The following is a 16,920-nucleotide window of genomic DNA, read 5'->3' as shown; positions in this document are numbered from 1 at the left end:
GCATGGAAAGCTTTTTTAAAAAAAAAATCTGTATTGTTCCAGCATTATTCCATAAATGTAAAATAATTCATAGTAAATCTGGGCAGGAATCTTTTGGATGGGTGTTAAAAATAGTTTAAGAGCGCCAGTCACTCAAAGTTGACGTCAGGTGTGAAGTTTATCAAAATAAATTCTGTTCTAGATATACAATGAGAATACACAGTATTGGTGTCAGGATGACTTTTTCTCTTTGATTTTCTTAGGAAATTTCCTTCTCCCCTGCTGCCCCCCACCCCTCAGGCATTCAAACAAGGACAATAAAAAGTAAATGTATTTGACCTTCTGCTGTTCAAGTCAGAGTGACTAGGCAGAGATTTTTGTGTGTGTGTGTGATTTTTATCTTTTTAAAAAATTGTCATATTTATAACCTCCTAAGTAGAAGATTAGGTCTCCATAGCGTTCAAATTTAGTAGAACTTGGTGGTAGTGGAGGGGCTAGTCCTCTGTATGGAGTAGTTGTTCTTGTTAAAATAATTATTGTAATAAATACAGGAAAAGAGAAAGTAATTCCCCATGTTAAATATTTATCACTCTTTTGATGTGTGTGGTTAGTTAGATGAAAAACATTCATATGCATTGAATCCCTCTACTGTGTACGAATAGTATGCTTTCATATTTATTATCTTTCAGAATGATAATTGTATTCTTGTACTTCAAGAAATAATGCACTGGTATTTGCTGAGATGGTCTTGTCATCTTTGATATGCTCTGTCTTTGTGGTATCAGTGTAAAGGGAATAAGCTTACAGCAGAAAGTGATGTTAAAGGGTGGCATGTTTTAATCAGTGAATGGATCAGTAATATTGATTTCATTAGTTGAATTAAATTAATTGCAGAACGTAGCCATATGTTTATGCATTGTGGTGAGTGTGTGCATATACTGCAGTTTGTGTGTGTGTGCATATGTAAATATAACAGAAAGTGCATTTAATGTAGAAATGGTAAAATGTGCCTACGGCCTAACCAGAATCAACAATACATGTTAAAATGACACACATACAGCACAGCGACCAGGAAAGGGATTTAGACATTACTGTAGGAAGATGACTTAAAGTAATTAGTGAAGTGTGTGGATATAGTGTTGAGAAAAAATAAAACAAAAAACAAGCAAGATTCAGGAAGGCATGGAGAATAAAAAAAATAATCAAAAGAACTGCTGTTATACAGGGTGCTTGTTTAGATCTGCATTAGAATAACAGGGTACCTTTCCATTGGAGAATATTATTGCTCCTTGGAGAGGAGAAGAAAACAATGTTTCCAAAGTTTAGGAATGTTTGTTTTCAAAGAAATTTACCTGATAAGAAGGCATTACAAATACGTTAGAGAAAGCTAAATAAAATTAAGCTTTTGATCTTTGATCAAAAAAGATCAAAAGATCAAAAAATTGATCTTCTCCCCTTGATCAATGTACATAAAGTCCGAAAAATATCGAACTGTTCATATTAGTTATGGGTTCAACAACCTGGTGAACAGCTTATAAATGAGTAAATCAAGGTAAAAACTGAATTTGGATAGAATTGTTTCCACAAGGGTTGAAACCAAAATTAATTTGCCAAGAAAAGTCAACAAAGAAAATACAGTATTTTTTTTTTTTTTTTTTGTAATAAACTTGTAAGAAGTTGAGCAATGGAGAATGCTTAGTATCTCTCAATTGACTCTCTCCTGTTGAAGCTATTCAACTACGTATTACTCAACAGTCATTGGAGCAGGAATTAGAATCTGGGTGTCCCCCTTCCTAGCTGAGTGCCCAGCCACCTGACTATAAAGTTTCTTTCTCTCTCTCTCTGGCCCAATGACTGTTCAAATATTTTATACAAAATGGAACAGCTTCAACAGGAAAGAATGAAAGAGACTCACCCTAGGTCAGGGGTTCCCAAACTTGGTTCGTGGCTTAGAATCATAGAGTCGTAGAATATCAGGGTTGGAAGGGACCTCAGGAGGTCATCTTGTTCTGGGTAAGCCCCCGGGAATGACGAACTGTGTCCACTGGGAGCTGCAAGCGGCCATACCTGTGGATGCTCAGGAAATGCATCCGACGAAGTGAGCACGAAAGCTTATGCTCAAATAAATTGGTTAGTCTCTAAGGTGCCACTAGTACTCCTTTTCTTTTTGTGAATACAGACTAACACGTCTGCTACTCTGAAACCAGGAAAACAAAGTGTCTCCTGGCCCACCAGGGGCTTACCCTGAACAAGCTGCAAACCAAGTTTGGGAACCCCTGACCTAGGTCATTCTCCTAGGTCTTCTGCCAATTTTTTTTTTTTTTTTTTGGTTCAGCTCTTTTTGTAATGCCAAAGTGAAGGCAACAAAAGCAATGAATTCTGAAAGGCATTGAAAGTTGTCAGTGTGGAAGTCTAGGGCAAAGTACAACATGGTGAAATGTTCTAGCTGCACCTAATCTGGAAAGTATTGTTGCACCAGTTAACTTGTAAACTATGGGAAAAATCTTCACCCCTTCTACCCCCACTCCAGCCCTCTTTCTCCAGGAAAAAGAACCAGCAAGGTGTGAAGGGGCCGTAAAAGCCCTATATCTGGCCGAGTGAGGATTCCCCTCATGCAGACACTTTGAGAGACAGCCGTAAAACTGCTTTCCAAAGACAAGCCCTAGCCCTTCTTACGTGGTATGCCAGGCCAGAGCTAAAGATATGTTTGGGGCAAGATTCCAGGCAAAACTGTGGCCAGTAAGGTAGCCTGGGGAGTCTGTCATAATAGGATATGTCTACGCTGAAATGTAATGAAGACATGGCAGCACAGGATTTATTGTGGGCTAGCTGCCACCGGGGACCCTGGATATGCACTCAAGTTGCTGGCCTGAATCAGTGTCCATGCTGCCTCATCATCACTTTTATTGTTACCAGCACCAGCGCTACCTAGATTAAAGCTAGTGTGGGGAAGCCTACCCATGTTAAAATTACAGCTTAATTTATGGTAGGGATGTACTCTTAGGGCCGAGCACAGAGTCTCGCTGTAACTAATTAATCCTGAGCACTACCTTGGAGTGTTCCAGTTTAGGGTTGAGATTCTGTCCTTAAATGTCCCTTTACATGTTGTAGTGATATCTACCCTATCACTTTTAAATGTAAGAATCGAATGACAAATCTTGAGGTTAGAAAGGCAAGGTCGGTGAGGTAATATCTTATATTGGACCAACTTCCATTGGTGAGAGAGACAAGCTTTCGAGCATACACAAAGCTCTTCTTCAGGTCTGGGAAATGTACTAAGGGCTTGTCTACACTTAAAACACTTGCAGCAGCACGAATGCCACTTAGCACTTCAGTGTCACTACCTGGACTGATGGGAGGGGTTCTCCTGTCGGCATAGGTCCTCAAACTCTCTGAGAGGTGGTAGTTAGGTTGACAAGAGAATTCTCCTGTCAACCTAGCGCTAGGTACACTGGGGGTTTGTTTAGCTGTGTTGTTCAGGGGTGTGGATTTTTCACAAGGCCTCAGAGCGTCACAGCTAAATACAAGGTGTAAGAGATTGTTTCGCATAAGTAGTTAACGCATTTCAAGAAGGGACCATTCAAGGTGAAAATGGCCTGGTAACACCTGACCGGTCATGGGGGGATGGGGGAAGGGGAGGGTGAAAAAAAGCTGGGGATGGGGGTTAGTGGATTAAAGATTGTTGTAATAAGCCATAAATCCAGTGGTTATGTTTACACTGCACTTTCATCGGTAAAACTTTCTCCCCCTGACCGACAAAAAGTGCCGGTGTGGACAGCACTTTGTCAGTGGGAGTCACTCTCCTGCTAACAAAGCTACTGCTTCTTGTTGGGGGTGGCTTTATTTTGTTGGCGGGAAAGCTCTCTTCTGCCGACAAAGAGCGGCTACACTGCTTACCCAGTGTCTCTATTGAGTCCATGGTTTTTAGTGTCTAGCAAAGGTATGAATTTAAGACAGGTTAATCTTTTAAATGTGTTAACTTTTGAGGATAAGGACTGAGAGGTCACATATAGAGTGAGGCAGTTAAAGCCTGTTGAAATAAGCATCATTTATCCTTCTGTTGATTATCTTCCTGATTTGTTTGTGTACTTATATTTACTGTACATTTTCACTGGCTGGGCACCCCATATATCTTGTATTCTCCTTTTCCATACCTCCGTTTTTCTGCCCAGGGAATATTATGGTCTTTAGATTAATTTTTACATGGTGCTGCTCTTTTCCTCACATAAATTATTTGTTTTCTACTTCTTGGACTGTTTCTCCTACTTTCTTGGTAGGTGACTTGCATTTTCACTAGTTCAGACAGTGGAAGTAGCTGCAACACTTATTTGACAGATAGATGAGACATAAACTGTAATAAATCTGAAAGTACCTTGTTTAAAACTACATCTACCAGATGTTCTTTTTTGTTTTCTTCCTTTTGGATACCAGTCACGCTGCTTGCTTTGTTCATATGATGCCTTCATAAAGGTCTCTGTGCACTTTCCAGACTTTTAAACGCTTGGTAATAGTACATCTGTTGGTGTTTTATATTCCTATTTGGAATGAAATGGACATCAAACTTTTTAAAAATATTGCCAGGATTATTCTTCTATAAATACAAATTATGTACAGACTTTGTGTTAATATTGTTGCGATTTGAAATCTGGTGAAGCACTTCTTTTACTCAGACTATTCAAGGGGTTTATCAAAGCAAAATTCTTGTGGAGAATGGGTCTTTGGTATTTTTTTTATTTATTCTGTTTCAAAATCCATCAACTTTTGGTTAGAATAAGGAAAACAGTATTACTGATAAAGCCTCTATCTCTACCTTTGCTTCACTGTAGATCTTTTACCTAGAACAGTGGTTCTCAAACTTTTGTACTGGTGACCCCTTTCACATAGCAAGCTTCTGACTGTGACCCCTGCTTATAATTAAAAAACACTTTTTCATATATTAAACACCATTATAAATGCAGGTGGCAAAGCAGGATTTGGGGTGAAGGCTGACAGCTCATGACCCCCCACATAATAACCTTGCGACCCCCTGAGGGGTACTGATCCCCAGTTTGAGAACCCTGGACCTAGAACCTTCTCCAGCCCCTCTTCACTGTCTTTCTGCTGGAGATTTAAAGAAACAGTACACATCCTCACCATATCCGATTGGTTTCTAGCAAATATTCACAAAACTAAACCCTCATAGCAACAAATATGACAGAATAGCAACAGCATCTGCTTCAGAAAAGAAAACTAAACAGAAATACTTTTCTAATAACAGATATATTGTTATTGTACATTTGATCAAAAAATAAAAGATGAAGGATGAACCTTGAATTTAATTTATAAAATATAGATTACTCAAGGCTTCTGTGACATTTAACTGAATCAGTTAGAAGAGGCTTTGCAATTCACAAGTATCTTGAAACATGTTCTTCATTTGTGGTGTATTGTTTCATTTTTACAGCTATTCAATGCTTTCTGTTTCCTTGCCATCAGGTTATATCAGATGAAGGCTTTGAGAGAGACTCATCCACATATAGCTGAACCTTAAAAGTCCTTTACAAGTAAAGTGATTTAAAGTTTTTTACAAAAGTAAATAACCTTTTGTGCCTGAACCTGTTGAGAGAATATTTGGCTGTCCTTCAGTCAAAAAAGGAGAAAGGTGGGCCATTTCCAGCAGTTAACTGCTGGAAATGGCCCACCTTGATTATCACAACAAAAGGTTTTCTTCCTTCCCCCCCCCCCCCTCCTGCTGGTAATAGCTCATCTTAAGTGATCACTCCTTTTCTCCTTACAGTGTGTATGATAACACCCATTTTTTCATGTTCTGTGTGTATATAAATCTCCTCACTGTATTTTCCACTGAATGCATCCGATGAAGTGAGCTGTAGCTCACGAAAGCTTATGCTCAAATAAATTGGTTAGTCTCTAAGGTGCCACAAATACTCCTTTTCTTCATGGGGAAATAGTTTTACTTTGTGTAATGACCCATCCGCTCCCAGTCTTTATTCAGACCTAATTTAATGGTATGTAGTTTGCAAATTAATTCTAATTCAGCAGTTTCTTGTTGAAGTCTGTTTTTGAAGGTTTTTTTGTTGTAGTATTGCGACTTTTAGGTCTGTAATTGAGTGACTAGGGATTGAATTGGAATTAATTTGCAAACTAGACACCCTCAGTAGGGAATAGAGTACCCTGAGGACATGTCAACAGAAGAACATCAACAGCACATGGAAGTAGATACTCTGGGAAGTCCTATCGCATAAATACTTGGGAACGAGAAGGAACTGGACAGCCAGTTACATAAATATGGTTACACAAATAATCCCCCTTTAAAATAATAGAATGACTGATTAGCTGTCTACAGGATCTAAACCGTGTGCCATCCCAACCCTTTTGCAGGGGAAAAACACTGTTAGCTGCCGTTGCTATCTGACATGCAGACACAAACCGTGGTACTTACCGGTTACAAACTATGATAAATTGTTGTGTGGACAGGGTTGTAGTGGCATAATTTCCACCACCACTCATCCAAATGTGTGGAAGCCCTTTCATGTGAAGAGGATGTGGGTTTTAGTGAGAGGAAATAGCTGATACTGCATAGAGTGATGCTCTATCTCTTATTAACCCATAGAAATCCCCATGGAACTCCTAGTGGAAGATACACTAATGCCATTGTTAATGTCTGTAAAACCCTGCTTTAGGGAAAGGGGAGACCCTCTGTCCAGATCTGGGCTCTATGGGATTTATCCACCAATCATGGGACATCCATGGGATTTAGGACCATGCCCCCTAGCCCAACCATGGATATGAAAGTCTCGCACATACCAGCTGAAAGATTTGGTGGAACTCTGAGTGAAAACTGGTGTTTTTTCACTTAATTTTGTCATTTCTATATTTTTATATAGGAGGGCATGACATGGCTTATAAATTTTTTTTTTTTGAGAGGGGTCTTCCATGTTGTCTTGGGGGGGAAGGCTATTGAACTTAATTTTTAATCACTAGTCTGCTATAGAAATCTAGCTAATATTTGTTTGTGAGTGGTAGGTCCTTCTGACCTATGTAATTCTAACAGTATGTGAGCTGGACTTCCAAATAGAAAAGTGAAAGTATGAGGGTTTGATAGGAGTTCCCTCTATGATAGCAGAGAAATTACTGAATAACTTACTCATGGCTTCGAAACAATGTTATAACTAATCCTTCCTAGTCTAATGGAAATAAAAATAATTAACTCATCCTGAACCTCCATGTATTTCAGACTTGGTAACATGAAAATTACATAAACTTTGAACAATTAAAAAAGGAATATGCTATTGCAACATTAATGGTGAAGACTTGAAACTTACACAGGTTAGACATGTTAACTCTCTTTCCCCCAAAATATGCATTATATTGTTTTACCGCTTACAGCATGTTGCGTTCATTTTAATGCCTTATAATATTTAAGTTACAACAGCTGTGAGAATTAGCAGGTACTAAAAGGTAAAGTAACCCTGCTAGTTTGTGTTTGACAAAGTCAGCCATGTAAGGATTCATAGATTATTAGTCTAAAAGGAACTACTATGAATGATCATCTAATCTGACCTCATGTATAACATAGGTCACAGGATTTCCTTAAAATAATTCCTGTTTGAATTAGATTATCTGTTTGTTTGTTTTTTAAATATCCAAAATTGATTTAAAAATTGCCAGTGATGGAGCAACTACCATTGTCTTGGGTAAGTTGTTCCAATGGTTAATTACCCTGTCTGCTAAAAATACATGCCTTAGTTCTCGTCTAAATCTGTCTAGTTTCCACTTACAGCCATTGGATTGTGTTACACCTTTTTCTGCTAGACTGAAGAGCCCATTATCAAACTTGTTCCCCATGTAGGTTCTCTTAAACTGATCAAGTCACCCTTAACCTTTGCTTTATAAGCTAAATAGTTTGAAATCTTTGAATCTCCCACTCTATGGCATGTTTTCCAATCCTTTAACCATTCTTGTGGCTTTCCTCTGAAACCTCTCCAATTATCAAAATCATTTTTAATTTATGGACTCAAGAACTGGACATGGTATTCCAGTAGCAGTCAAATCATGCCATATAGGGAGGCAATATAACTCCTCTACTCCTACTCAAATTTCCCTTGTTTATATGTACACTGATCCCATTCTTTTGGACTCAGTATCTAACTTGGAGCTCATGTTCAGCTGATTATCCACTATAATCCCTAATTCTTTTTTCGAGTTATTGCTCTCCAAAACAGAGTCCCTCGTGTAAATATGTATAAATCTTTGTTCCTAGTTGTATGCATTATATTTAGCCATATTAAAATACATATTGTTTGTTCTCACCCATTTTACCAAGAGATCCAGATCAGGCTATATAAATGACCTGCCTTCTTCATTATTTACTACTCCCTCCACAATATTTGTATCTTCTGAATACTTAATCAGAGAGTGTTTTCTTTCATTTCTAAAAATGTTAAATAGCAGACGGCCAAGAATCAATCTCGCTAGATATACAGCTGATAAATGATGATTTCCTGTTTAGAAGTTACGTTGTGAAACGAGTCATTTTGCCACTTTTTAATCCATTTTTAAAATGTGCCATTTTAATTTTGTATCATTTTATTTTTATAATCAAAATGCTGTGTGGTACCAAATCAGATGTTTTACAGAAAGTCTATATTACATTAACACAAATACAGTTATCAACTAAACTTGTAATCTCATAAAAACATCCCCAGTTAGGATTATCATTAATTATATTACCTTGTTTTAATTCTTTATTAATCTAGCCCCATATCAACCATTCCACTATTTTGTCCAGGATCAGTGTCAGGCTGACAGGCCTGTAATATCCTGGGTTAATCCTCACGGCTAGTTCCCTCCTAAATGCACCCTATGCTGCCCCTACCTCCCAGCCCCTTTTCCCCTAGCTATCTCTAGGATGGATGGGTATCAGGCTTGTGGAAAGGGATGGGGGAAAAGAGGGAAACCAGTTGCAGAGAGAAAGATTTGACCATTTCCTAGCTGTGTGAACAACCCCGCTACATGTGTGTCACATTTGTGCATGTGAGAAAAGGTTTGTGAATAGATTAGAACTGTGAGAATTGGTGATTTGCGGGGGGGAGTGGGGGCCTTTATCTGGAAGTTCCAAAAAATCAAAGAAAAAATTTTTCAAAATTTTCATTGAAAAATTTTTTGGTTGAATGAATTATTTTAAATAAAATTGAAAGAAATTTCAAAACAAAAAGTCATTTCAAATCAAAACATGTCATTTAAAAATGCTGAAATGTTTTTACATTTTCAGAATATTTTTTCCAACACAATTTGGTGACACTGAAACAAATTTGCAAAACATTTTGGTGTTGCCACATATGCATTTTTTTTTTTTTGGCCAAAAAAATAGTTTCAACTGAAAAATTTTGCCCCGTTCTAGAATGAATACTTCAGAAGTTCGAACCCTACAGCTTTATTCTCAGATCCTATGGTAGCCAGACTCTTCTTTTTCTCCACCAAGACTCCCCCTGTAACAAAGGAAAGAAAAGAAGTAAGGCCAAGTAGAGTCTTGGCTAGAGGAGTCAAAATAGCCTAGTTAATTAGTTGCTAGTAAACTTGTAGAAACTGTGAGGCCTTATTAAAATAAACACAGGTGTATATATAGAGAGACGTATGTAAACATGGCAATTTAAATTTTTAATTAATTTAATATTTTCACATGGGGAAAATTATTATCTTGATTATTAAAACCCATAATGATCAGTTTTCTTTCTACTCTATGTATTTTTGGACAGTACATTTTCTTACTTCTTTGTATTCACAATGAGTTAGTAAAATATATATGATGGGGTTTCTTTGTTTGGTCTTCTGTTTGACTTGCTTCAGCCCTTTTGGTGACTTTTTTTTAACTTGTGTTTTTAGTTTTTTTGGTCTTATTTTGTATTCTGATTCCATTGAATGATAGTTTCAAAACTACAAATTTGTAGTTTAGTGACTGTGAAAGTATTTGTACTCTGTTATATACAGTACTTCACTTTGAATTCAACCAACCTGTATCTCCACCCATCATAAATATTCTTACATTGACTTTGGCACTTAAATACCAAATGATATGTGCTTTAGAAATACCTTAAATAGATCTTGGTAGGGTGTGCCATTTAATTTTCAGGATTTAACTGCCATAATAGCATTGATAAACTCCATGGTTTTGTTTATTTTATGTTGCACAACATGCTTTTTACTTTTATCTCACTCTTTTTTAAAAAAAAACAAACCCATCAACCTAAGTAGTCAATTATAAATAAATAAAAATGTCCCTTCATAACAGGCTATCCAACACTATTGATGTGACTATACTTTGTTGAAAAAGAAAAGGAGTACTTGTGGCGCCTTAGAGACTAATCAATTTATTTGAGCATAAGCTTTTGTGAGCTACAGCTCACTTCATCGGATGCACACATGAATCCGATGAAGTGAGCTGTAGCTCACGAAAGCTTATGCTCAAATAAATTGGTTAGTTGCTAAGGTGCCACAAGTCCTCCTTTTCTTTTTGTGAATACAGACTAACACGGCTGTTACTCTGAAACCTATACTTCGTTGGTTTCACAATCTTCTGCTGCTGCGTAAACTGATTATAGCACAGAAATATATATTTTACTTTCTTCTGCTTACCATCAGTATATTTTTTTTAAGGATATTTAATGGATATTTACCTGTCCTTTCCTTTTGCCCTGCTTCACCACTCCTACATCTCAGGGAGCCCAAATAATTACAGATTGATACATGTGAAGCATTTCAAGAGAGAGGTTCCATCAAAGCAGAGAGGAGGCAAAGTATACCAGTAGATTAGAGAAAGGCGAGGGATCATAAACAATGCACACTCTGCTTGCTTTTATTTGACAACAGAAAGGGATCTAGAGACTCATGCAGTGTGTCACTCAGGCTTCATAGGAAAAACCTAAACCTTATACCATCAGAAAAGAATATTTCAAAGAGTAGCCATATCACACTATGATTTTAGCTAGATGTGTGTACATGTGAGTGAGATTAAAGGCAATGTTTAAACAAGCCATAGATGTAAAAAAAAAAAAATTACAGTAATTTGCTTTTAGAGCTATTAAAATAAAATGTACAGCTTTGTAAGAGGTGACAGTTTGAATGAGGTGAAGATCAGAGTTGCTGTTAGCCTTGCCAACACGGGCAAAATTGTATCTGTTTTATCAGGATAATAGTTTTCTCTTTGTCTGGAACTACTAGATTCTCTGGGTTTCCTCTACCATACCCTCCCCTTTCTAAATCACTGAACCACTTGGATCACCTTACTAGAAAAAAAATTGTTTTAATTAAAGGTTTAAACAAAAGCAAGGTGACAACCTACTGATCATATAAGGTTCTATTCAAGATAAGTTCAACAGTTCTGTAGTTGAAATGTTTGCAAACATAATTCTAATTCTACAGCCAAAACAGTTTCTGTCATGTTTCTATGGACCCAAAACACCTACTCCTAACAGTCCTTGCAATCTCTTTCTCCAGGCTAGTCATTTTGTGGAAGAATTTCTCTGTTATGGAAACTAAACCATTTTGATAGACTTTTGACTAACAAACACTGACACTAAGAAAGGGCTCTGTGGCAGATTGGCAGCATTCCTACAGAACCAAGTTTTTAGAAGATGATGTAAACTGCCTGTTGATTTACACGTGTAGGGGGCTGTTTCTGACATTTACCTTTTTCCTTAAAAAAAAAAAATTAAAAATGTCCTTTCCCATGGGGGGGAAAGCATAATATGCATCATATTAACCAGTTGAGATTAGAGGTTTACCTTTCACTTGGTCTCTGCTTCCTCTGTAAAGTATATAACCATTTCGGCTCACAGCATCACCAGATGCCATTGTTTTCCATTAGAGTGCCTTCAGGTGCCCACCAACAGTGGAATATATGTTTGAACACAACTGATATAGCAGTAACTGTGAACTGTGCACACATTCAGCTGAATAAACCAGCAAGGGGCAGAAATATGCTCCAAGACATAAATGGTATATCTTCACTGCAGTTAAACACCTGTGGCTGACCCGTGTCAGCTGGCCTGGGCTTTGGGGCTGTCTAATGGTGCTGTTGATGCTTGGGTCTGAGAGCCTGGGCTCTAGCCCAAGTCTGAATATTTACTCTGCAGTTAAACAGCCCCACAGCCTGAGCCCCATGAACCCGAGTCAGCTTACATGTGCTGGCTCTGGGTGTTTAATTGCAGTGTAGACATAATCAAATGGTTCTTGACACCTAGTCAGGAAAGAATTCAAAATGATAATGCTCAGTGGTTGATCTTATACTCAGTACAAATTTAAATAGACTTAGGGTTTGTCTATATGGCATTCTTTAGCCATGACACTGCAGTTGTGCTAAGTCTCTGTTTAACAGCATGAGGGATGAAGCTCCTTGTACCCATTCCCTTTTGTGCACCTGCTCAGGGACAGCAGGGCAGTCCTTAGGATTTATGGGGCGCTACACAATATTATTAAACAGGTGCCCCTATGCCCGATGGCACCTCGGGCTCGCAGCCCAGGTTGGGGAAGGACAAGGCAGCAAAGGATACCGAGACGCCCAGCCCACCTCACAGTTTCCTGCAGAGACCTCCGTACCCTCTTCCTCACATAGAACGTGTGATGCTGGCGCATTCGGCTCTGTGAATACGGCTCCTACCTAAGGAGACTGCAGTGCACACTGGGTGCTGACCTTTCCTCTTACCTGCTGCCATGGGCGGGGGGTGAAGCTGCCGCTTGGGGAGGCTAGCTCCCCAGCCCACCTCTTCTGCCTGTGGCCCCACCCATACTCCACCTCTGCTCTGCCCCAGACCCCGCCCCCACTCTGCCCAGGCCCAACCCTCTCCCCACTGCCTTCTTCCTCTCTTCCCTTCCTCACCCCCTTTCAGCCAAATCCCTGAACCCAAATGAAGCAAATGACATTTGAAAAAACCACTCTTCTGCAATTTCTTTCTAAAAAAAATGGAGCATGTTTTCCACTGCATGCTAGATGGTGAAGACTGGACATGCAGAAGGTACCTAATTAAAAGCACTAAATTTGGGAATAAAAAAAGATTAGTCACAGGTTTTTTGATATACTCTGAAGTTTGTCAGAGATTTCTTTGCAAAAACTTCGTAGTAAGGGCAAGTCAGTTGTCCTGCTGAATACAACATTAAATATTATTGACTACAACATTAAATATTATTGACTACATGATGCAGCTCTTCTGTATTACATTTTTTTAAATCCGTATTTCTAAGCTGATTTTATATTTTAAATGTACTCTTTAGCCTTCACAAAGTAATCATTCCAGATTACTACATATTTAACTCACTGAAACAAAGACATAATTTTAAATTAATCAGTCACAGAGATTTAGTGTGTTCATAACAATGTTCATTGCTTTTAGAAAACGGGAACATTAATGTACTTTGTGTGATCTCCATAACAATAGACATGTTTCTGAAGTTTCACCAACTTTAAAAAATATGTTTCGAAAGATTTTAGGCATAACAAAGGATTGTATAAAGAAAAGGAGTACTTGTGGCACCTTAGAGACTAACCAATTTATTTGAGCATGAGCTTTCGTGAGCTACAGCTCACTTCATCAGATTGTATATCTTACTAAGGTACGGATTTTGCTGGAGGGTTCTCTTAAAACTAGTTGATCAAATAGTCAGAAGCAAAGAAAGGGAAATGCGTTTGTCCAGCTATCTGGAAGGAAAGGTGTTGTCCCTTTAAGGGCTCTCTTCAACAGGGTGGTGAAGGGAGAAAGGGATAGACAGAAAGGACAGGAAAACTTTGGAAGTAAGTTTTTTGTACTATAGTCTTTAAAATTAAAATGTGTATTTTAGATAAGGGTGGCCTTTTGAAGGATTTATTTAAAAAACTGTCTGAAATTTCAAGCATTTAAGGCTCAAGATGCGTACTCAGATTGTGCATCTAAAAATCTATGCAAGGATTTTTGGAGAGATGTGATTTTATAATCTTCAGAAAAAAGAAAAGGAGCACTTATTGCACCTTAGAGACTAACCAATTTATTTGAGCATAAGCTTTCGTGAGCTACAGCTCACTTCATTGGATGCATAAAGTGGAAAATACAGCGAGGAGATTTATATACACACAAACTTTGTGACTTTGTCCTCAGCCATAACTATTTCACATTTGGGGACAATGTATACCTTCAAATCAGCAGCACTGCTATGGGTACCCGCATGGCCCCACATTTGTATGCCAACATTTTTATGGCTGACTTAGAACAACGCTTCCTCAGCTCTCGTCCCCTAATGCCCCTACTCTACTTGCGCTATATTGATGACATCTTCATCATCTGGACCCATGGAAAAGAAGTCCTTGAGGAATTCCACCATGATTTCAACAATTTCCATCCCACCATCAACCTCAGCCTGGACCAGTCCACACAAGAGATCCACTTCCTGGACACTACAGTGCTAATAAGCGATGGTCACATAAACACCACCCTATAGCGGAAACCTACTGACCGCTATACTTACCTACATGCCTCCAGCTTTCATCCAGACCACACCACATGATCCATTGTCTACAGCCAAGCTCTACAATACAACCGCATTTGCTCCAACCCCTCAGACAGAGACAAACACTTACAAGATCTCTATCAAGCATTCTTACAACTACAATACCCACCTGCTGAAGTGAAGAAACAGATTGACAGAGCCAGAAGAGTACCCAGAAGTCACCTACTACAGGACAGGCCCAATAAAGAAAATAACAGAACGCCACTAGCCATCACCTTCAGCCCCCAACTAAAACCTCTCCAACACATTACCAAGGATCTACAACCTATCCTGAAGGACGACCCATGACTCTCACAAATCTTGGGAGACAGGCCAGTCCTTGTCTACAGACAGCCTCCCAACCTGAAGCAAATACTGACCAGCAACCACACACCACACAACAGAACCACTAACCCAGGAACCTATCCCTGCAACAAAGCCCGTTGCCAACTGTGTCCACAGATCTGTTCAGGGGACACCATCATAGGGCCTAACCACATCAGCCACGCTATCAGAGGCTCGTTCACCTGCACATCTACCAATGTGATATATGCCATCATGTGGCAGCAATGCCCCTCTGCCATGTACATTGGTCAAACTGGACAGTCTCTACGTAAAAGAATAAATGGACACAAATCAGATGTCAAGAATTATAACATTCATAAACCAGTCGGAGAACACTTCAGTCTCTCTGGTCACTCGATTTCTGATCTAAAAGTGACTATTCTTCAAAAAAAACTTCAAAAACAGACTCCAACGAGAGACTGCTGAATTGGAATTAATTTGCAAATTTGATACAATTAACTTAGGCTTGAATAGAGACTGGGAGTGGTTGAGTGTTCCCCCCCCCCCCCCCCACTGTTCCTCAGACGTTCTTGTTAACTCCTCGAAATGTGCTGGAAATGGCCCACCTTGATTATCACTTCAAAAGGTTTTCTCTCCCCCTACCCCACTCTCCTGCTGGTAATAGCTCATCTTAAGTGATCTCTCTCCTTACAATGTGTATTTTTTCATGGTCTGTGTGTATATAAATCTCCTCACTGTATTTTCCACTTTATGTATTTTCCACTGTAGCTCATGAAAGCTTATGCTCAAATAAATTTGTTAGTCTCTAAGGTGCCACAGGTTTCAGAGGAACAGCCGTGTTAGTCTGTATTCGCAAAAAGAAAAGGAGTACTTGTGGCACCTTAGAGACTAAGGTGCCACAAGTACTCCTTTTCTTTTTGCGAATACAGACTAACATGGCTGCTACTCTGAAACCTATAATCTTCAGCAACACACTAATGAAATATTTTTAAAGCAAATTTGAAACTAAGGTCCTGTAGACTAACATGTTCTCAGTGAATATTACAGTAATGCATAACTGTTTTTGTCAGTAAATTCAGAAACTGACAGTATATATCCAGGGGTTGGCAAATGCCTATAAAGTGGCTTCATTACCACTTTAATGGCTCTTGAACAGTTTCAGTGTTGTGCTAATAGGTCTGGCAGGCTGGAAGACTTTTTCACTTTTAAGTTACAAGATCCCCTCCTGAGGAAGACTCACCAGGCTGCAGCAGCTAGCTGTGGGAACCTGCAGGAAGGGTCAGAACAGGGATAGGAAGTGGTGGAAGGGTGGACACTAAGACCCGGGGTGCCCCAAATTTTCGGGTGCCCTACGCATCCGCATATTCTGCATATGCCTAGGGATAGGATGCAGTATAACACCATTGTAGCAAGATAGCTGGCCTATTCAATTGGAACTGGGCTTAGTGCTCCTGTTCCAGTCCAGGTGTTCCCAGTGGGCCCAGGTAAGGGCAAGGCAGCCCTTGGGGAGCTATAAGAAGCCTGGTGAGATCCAGTGAGGGGAACAAAGTGAGAGCTAGGGTTGAAGGGAACTGAAGGCAGAAGGAGCAGCAGCAGAGGGAGATGCCTACCTGCTCAAAGCCAGAGAGCCAAAGCCAAGGGATAGAAAGGGCTGATGAAAGGGGAAGCAGTGGACGGGCTTATCCGCCGATGTCTCATTGCTGGAGAGTAGGGCCAAGGGGAACAGTAAAAGGAGAGAGGCTGTGTAGAGAGGCTGTGGAGGTCCTGCTGGGAAAAGCAGGTTTCACCCTAGAAGGAAGGGCTGGGGTGGGCATCCTGACAATGTCTGACAGAGTCCATGTATGCCAGAAGATGCCGGAATGGGGCATGTGTTGTGTTAATGCCCAAGCGGATATATGATTTTTTTAAGGACTATTTTCACTGGTGTGATATGGTCTTTGTTTTAAAACTTTTGTTCTGGACTGCTTGTACAATGGTTGTTAATACACTATTGTGGGATTGGAAGATAAGCTTCTGTGGAGTTACTAGGGATTTAAAAGGGAAACTGAGGTGAGAGGCCACATGCAGGGCTGCCCTGAGGTGCCTGGGAGGGGGCCTCATGTTACAAATGTGTATTATAAATAT

At 39.3% G+C, this 16,920-nt stretch overlaps 1 protein-coding gene across 2 annotated transcripts in view; it reads left to right on the top strand.

The window, feature by feature from the left end:
- PDE4D (phosphodiesterase 4D) overlaps window positions 1-16,920 on the top strand; it is a 749,511-nt gene that overhangs the window by 101,333 nt on the left and 631,258 nt on the right. The window lies entirely within an intron of this gene.

The sequence above is a fragment of the Caretta caretta genome, chromosome 5, assembly GCF_965140235.1.
Source record: "Caretta caretta isolate rCarCar2 chromosome 5, rCarCar1.hap1, whole genome shotgun sequence".
Lineage (NCBI taxonomy): Eukaryota > Metazoa > Chordata > Testudines > Cheloniidae > Caretta > Caretta caretta.
Note: the sequence above shows the minus strand (reverse complement) of the source record. Positions and strands in the feature narration are given on the sequence as shown.